The sequence below is a fragment of the Pelophylax lessonae genome (genome assembly GCF_965119305.1).
Source record: "Pelophylax lessonae genome assembly, chromosome: 3".
NCBI lineage: Eukaryota > Metazoa > Chordata > Amphibia > Anura > Ranidae > Pelophylax > Pelophylax lessonae.
Window position 1 is genome coordinate 45697140 of NC_138770.1, and position 6380 is coordinate 45703519.

Genomic DNA, 6380 nt, shown 5'->3' on the forward strand with positions numbered 1-6380 from the left:
AATTCCCCAGCAGGTGGCGTCATTGTTACTGTACTTTCTATAGATTTAGCCAGTTTCTTATGGTATTTTACAGCAGTCTGTCTACCTTATTTTTAGGATGGGCATTTAATGGCAATTGAAAAAGGAGGGTGTAAGAAGAGTGTCGAGGGAGAGGGTAAGGAAAGTGTCGAGGGACAGGGGAACGGAGAGTGTCGGGGCAGGGGAAGGGGAGTGTTGGGGACAGGAAAAGGAGAGTGTCGGACACCGGGGAGGGAGAGTGTCAGGGACAAGGGAATGTCGGGGACAAGGGAATGTCGGGGGAAAGGAGATGGAGGGTGTCAAGGACAGTGTTAGGGAGGATCAGAAACAGGGTGTAGCACTACCCCCGCAGGAGTTGCTGAAGTTAGGGTTCCCCATTGCTGCAGAGTCAGTCACAAAGCATTTCTTTATTTTCTCCAACACAGAGAAAATTCCTTGGCTTGTTTTTCTTGTTTTATTAGGGGATGATAACTTGGATGTGGTAGGGAATTATGGGATGCCCAACTTGACAATGTCCAGAACACAGAAGCATAGTTGCCAACATTTGAAAAAAATTTCCAGGGACACTTTGCAGCACAGCTATCAATTACTTACCACACCCACTTCCCCGAAGCTCCGCCCACTCTGCATAATTAATCTCCGCCTACTTATCAGATTATAGGGTCTACTTCATAAAGAGAGAATTACAGGAAATTGAAAAGGGAATTGAAAACTTGAGGCCAAAGTAGCAGAGTTGGAATAATTCTCCCATTCAGCTGCACTACTTCTGCCTAAAGTTTAAAATTCTCATCACAATTCCCTGCAATTCTAAAGTGTGAAATGTGCTCAGGTATGACCATACAAAAAATGGAATATGGAAATATAAATAAAGTGCAAGGTGTAAATAAGTATGATTATACTATCTGGTATAATTAGGTTTTATTGTACTTATTTACACCTTGCACTTTATTTAGATTTACATATTCCATTTTTATATGGTCAGACCTGAGCACCTTTCATACTTTATTCACCTGTCTTTGAATTCAGCCCTCTGTAGGGTGATAATTTTCATTTACATAAAACAATGTGGCATCCTTTCCTTCCTAACACATTACCCAGTCCATACCAGTATAGATCCTAACACATTACCCAGTCCATACCAGTATAGATCCTAACACATTACCCAGTCCATACCAGTATAGATCCTAACACATTACCCAGTCCATACCAGTATAGATCCTAACACATTACCCAGTCCATACCAGTATAGATCCTAACACATTACCCAGTCCATACCAGTATAGATCCTAACACATTACCCAGTCCCTACCAGTATAGATTCTAACACATTACCCAGTCCATACCAGTATAGATCCTAACACATTACCCAGTCCATACCAGTATAGATCCTAACACATTACTCAGTTCATACCATCCTAACACATACCAAGTCCATACCAGTATAGATATCCAGCATGAGATTTTTCCCATTGAGGATTGAGGTCTGTTTAATTTTTTTTTAGCAATATATATATATATATATATATATACACACACATACACGGATATGTACACACATTTATCTAGAGCTAGAAAACTATATATATATATATATATATATATATCTCAATTAACAGGTGTATAAATTATATCTATAAAAAAAACATTATTGATAGTAGTAATTAATGGAGTGTGAGGCCTCCAGCTTGTCGGAAGGTGCTCTGCCTCCCCCTGCTGGTGGATTTTGGAAAGTGCACCATGCTGACACCCTGCCTTCGGTGACACGTTAAATTTGCGACAGGCGGGAAGAGTGAGTGGGCACAGAGAGAGAGAGACAACCTGCTGCCAGAACTACAACTCCTAGCTGGGGTGAGAGCGACACTGTGTGGCACAAAATTAAAAAAAAATTATTTACAATGTCCCTGATTAAAATGTAAAATACCCGGGACAGGCTCCTATTTGCCGGGATTGTCCTGGGAAAAACGGGACAGTTGGCAGGTATGAGAACAAGGGACAACTTCCTCCCTATTTACAAAGATCCTCTTCTTCCTTCCAACTGCACACATTTGGTTTCTCTATATACAGCTCCTGCTGATTCGCTCTTGAGGGAACTAACCGTTTCTAGTTCTGCCTAGACCCATTACAGGCAGGAACTTTCAGTCCCTTTGCCAAAGTAGCACAATTGGAGTGATACAGCATGACATATCTCCTTCTGCCTCCCTGTTGCCACTGATCCCAGCTCCACTTGCTTGCTGAATGCTAACCCATCTGGCTGCCACCAGCCACACCTAGCTGCTCTTCTTCCTAGTCCTACTGACTGACTTTCTTCCCTAGTCCTGCCTAATTGGCACACACACATGGAGATTCCCCAGGGCGAGGTTGCATTAAGACTTGGCACACCACTGTCTTCAAGAGAAATCTGTAAGAGAGGAGGGGGAAGGGCGGGACTTTAAATGAGGCGCACGGTGGGATTTGCCGTGCGTCTCCATCCCTAATATCAATTGACAATAGCAAAAAAGTTGGGACTTTAGATGAGAGACATAATTTGACCAGACTGATGGAACAAAATAATTACATTTATTGATGTGCACAATATTACATGTGACAGCATGATATGTAGATACAAACATCATAAATACATAGTATAAAATTCAATGGCAAGGTTGAACACCCCCAAATCAGATTTAATTAAACCAGCATGGCAATGTAAAAGAGTAACAGAGTATAAAAGTACATCATAACCATTAATGACTGACGCGTTTCGTGGACTGAATTTTCCACTTCTTCAAGAGTAGGTATATGATCGATATCTATAAAAAATGTGTATAGGAAACATTGTGTTATATGATGGTAAAAAGACTGGGAGGGGGGGGGGGGGAAAGGGGAAATGATCCCCACATTCCCACAAACTTACACAGTGAGACTGGCGGTGAAGCAAAACTGGAGGCGGAGGCAGAGACCCAAACGCCTCCCACGGGAGCTGAGGGAGCATAAGGTCCATGGACAGGGCGAAGGACGCCGCACACAAGGGAAATATAGATGAAAGTGATGAGATTGATGCTTGTAATCACGTAAATACCGTATCTATATGGAATGAGTAAAAGGAAGTGATTACTGAGTATATAATAAATGATGGTATAGAAGTATCTATATGGAATGAGTAAAGGAGAGTATATGAGAGTATATATTATATAGATTATATAGAAAGACTTCATACTAGCTTGCATATTATTATATAAAAATTGTTGAGTAGGGTATATAAAGACTTCATATTAACTTGCATATTATTGTATAGAAATTATTGAGTAGGGGTACAGACTAAGAAAGCGTGGGTAAAAAAACACAGTCAAGTAAGTAAAGAGATGGTGATATAGTATACCAGTGAGAAGGTGAAATAAACCAGTGACCAGGTTGAATGAATTGAAACCGAGTGGTGATTGTGCTGATACTGTGAAATGTTGGATAAAGTAAAAAGCCGTGAGCCTGTGAGAAATAAATAGAGAGGTGAAAATGTGAATTACCGAATGAAGAGATACCATAAAGAGCAGAGAGTGTGCTCTGACTTCGCCGTTGGCCACCGACACTAGGGCTCCCAGCGTCACGTCAGTGCATACATGAGGACCCGCGGGAACGGCAGGCAGATTGCCAAGCCATACACCGGACTGCCTCTAAATGCACTGAGGTGGAAAAACAGCCGTCGGCGTGTTGGCGCCAAAGTGACGCCACACGTCGGCGCAGGGCGTGGCGCCGATGTGCGGCGGTACCGCCCACCCGCCCCCCCGCGCCCGAACGGGCGTAGGGAGAGCGGGGGGGAGGCCGCCGCACATCGCAGCTCCCGAGGAGGACAGTAGGAAACGTCCCCGCCCACCAGCAGGCACCGCCAGAGACGCTGTGCAGCAAAGCAAAAAGTAAAGGCTGGTGAACCAATCGCCAATTGTTACAATGTATGTACAGAAGTGGCATATACATGGAGTATGAAAAATGTATCAGGTTCATATATGTGTTAGGAGTGCAAAGAAACCCCCAACTGGTCCGGAGGGAATCTGTACTGACACAGCGTATTGGGCTAAGGGATATAAGCCACTCTATACGGTCAGTGCACAGTGACACAATGTTATATAACCCTGTCTGTCAATGTTATGTCTCTCCATCCCTGATTCGGTAAGAGAGGAGGGGGAAGGGCGGGACTTTAAATGAGGCGCACGGTGGGATTTGCCGTGCGTCTCCATCCCTAATATCAATTGACAATAGCAAAAAAGTTTTTCAAGAGAAATCTGCTACAGCTGGCAGTCTCTCCCCTTACTGTCCCTGCACCATGCTGATCATTCACTGTCTCTCTCTCTCTCTGTGGACTCTCTGACTTGAATCCCTCCAACTGTGTCTTGTAGTGGGATCCTTCCAGGCCAGCCTCCCGAGCTCCAGCCTGAGGTAACCGCCCAGTTAAGGGGTCCATCAAGGGCCACGGACAGCCTCCCTCAGCACTGCATCTCCATCTTCCACCCAACTTTCTTTGTTGGCATGGCCCATATCTATTTATGGGTTTCCCAGTCCATTGCCAAGCCTACTCCTGCGGAGGGCCCATAAATATTCATGACAGCCCCCTCCTAGCCTCCACCCACTAGTTCTAGAACATTCTCCAATATCCCAGAAACAGGAGGAAGCATCAGAGAGCTTCCAGGATAAGTTATTCAGCCCTGGCCTCTAGTAACCCTGACCCAGATTTATTGTCTCGGGAGGGAGAGCGTCGGGGACAGAAGAAGGGGAGTGTCAGAGACAGGAGACAAAGAGCATTGGGGACAGGAGAAGGGGAGTGTCGGAGACAGGGGATGAAGAGCATCAGGGACGAGTACGGGAGGGGGTGGGGGAGGGATTGATGAGGACAGAGAAAGGAGACTGTCAGGAATAGAGGAAGGTTTTTGATGGGGACAGGGGAAGGGATTGTTGGGGACAGGGGAAGAGGAGTGTCAGAGACAGGGGAGGGAGTGTGTCAGGGACAAGGGAGGGAGATATTGTAGACAGGGGAAGGGGAGTGTCAGGGACAGCAAAAGGGGAAGGGGGAGTGTCGAGGACCGGGGGAGAGGGTCCGGGCCAGAGACAGGAGGAATGTCGAAGACAGGGACAGCGGGGGTAGAGGGAAGGGGAGTGTTGCAGACAGAGACGGGGGAGGGAGAGTGTTGGGGACAGGGGAAGGGGGAGTGTCGGGGACTGAGACAGGGGAGGGAGTGTGTCAGGGACAAGGGAGGGACATGTTGTAGACAGGGGAAGGGGGAGTGTCCAGGACAGAGACAGGGGGAGGGCGAGTGTCGAGGACAGGGGCAGCGGGGGGGGGGGGGTGTCAGGGGATGGAGGAGTGGCGGGGACAGAGACCGGGGAGGGAGAGTGTCGGGGACAGGGGAAGGGGGAGCATCGGGGAAGGGAGAGTGTCAGGGACAGGGGAAGAGGGGTGTCAGGGACAGGGGAAGGGGAGGTGTCGGGAACAGAGACAGGGGAGGGAGAGTTTCGGGGACACGGGGGGAGAGTGTCAAGGATTAGGATAATGTCTGGGATTGGGAAAGGATAGTGATCAGTTTAAGGGGTAACCGAAGGAGTCCCCCCAGTGGAAATTCATCCTTTCCATTGGTCATGATATCCATCATCATTAGGACTGAAAGTGATAAATTATCCACATTTTTGAGTTTTGGTGACTTCCCCTCAGTTTGTAGAAATTTCCTATTTATCTCTGGGACAGAAAGTGAAGGGAAGTCCCCCTAATACAACGCACACAGCAAAATGTAAGCTGACATGGGTTTTAAAGCAGAACTAAAGTTTGCCATCACTCACCAATGCTCCAGCTCTGAGACCTGAGTTTCTTTGCAGGCACCAATATCTTCTTCCAGCTTCGGGGGTCTTCGTTGTCTTTTTATTGGCGGGTGCGGGATGATGTTACATGTGCTTTTGCCAGAATTGTACACTGAGCTGCATATGTGCTTATTTCACATGAGCGTTTAAAGAGAAAGATTGGAATTTTTGGGTGATCTGCATTGATGGATAATACAGACAGAGAGATAGGGAATCTTTTTGTGTGACGGTGTATCCTTACAATGGCCCAATCCATGTAGGCAGCATGCAGGTTTCATTGGTTTCACAAGTTTGCACAAGCACATTTCTGACACGTCACAATATAGAGCAATAGTATCTTTTTTTTTTTTTTCTTTCCCCATAGAAGCTTGACTTTTTATAATGGAAAAAAAACTGTCCTTGAACTCCAGTCCAATGACTTTGCCTAGGCTGAGATGATGTCATCAGTCTGCTGCAGAAAGAAGGAAGCATTTCCTCAGTCACCTCTTCCCCGGTGATCAAGTGACGGGCTAATCTGTGTCAGACATTTGTGGAAATGGCCAAGA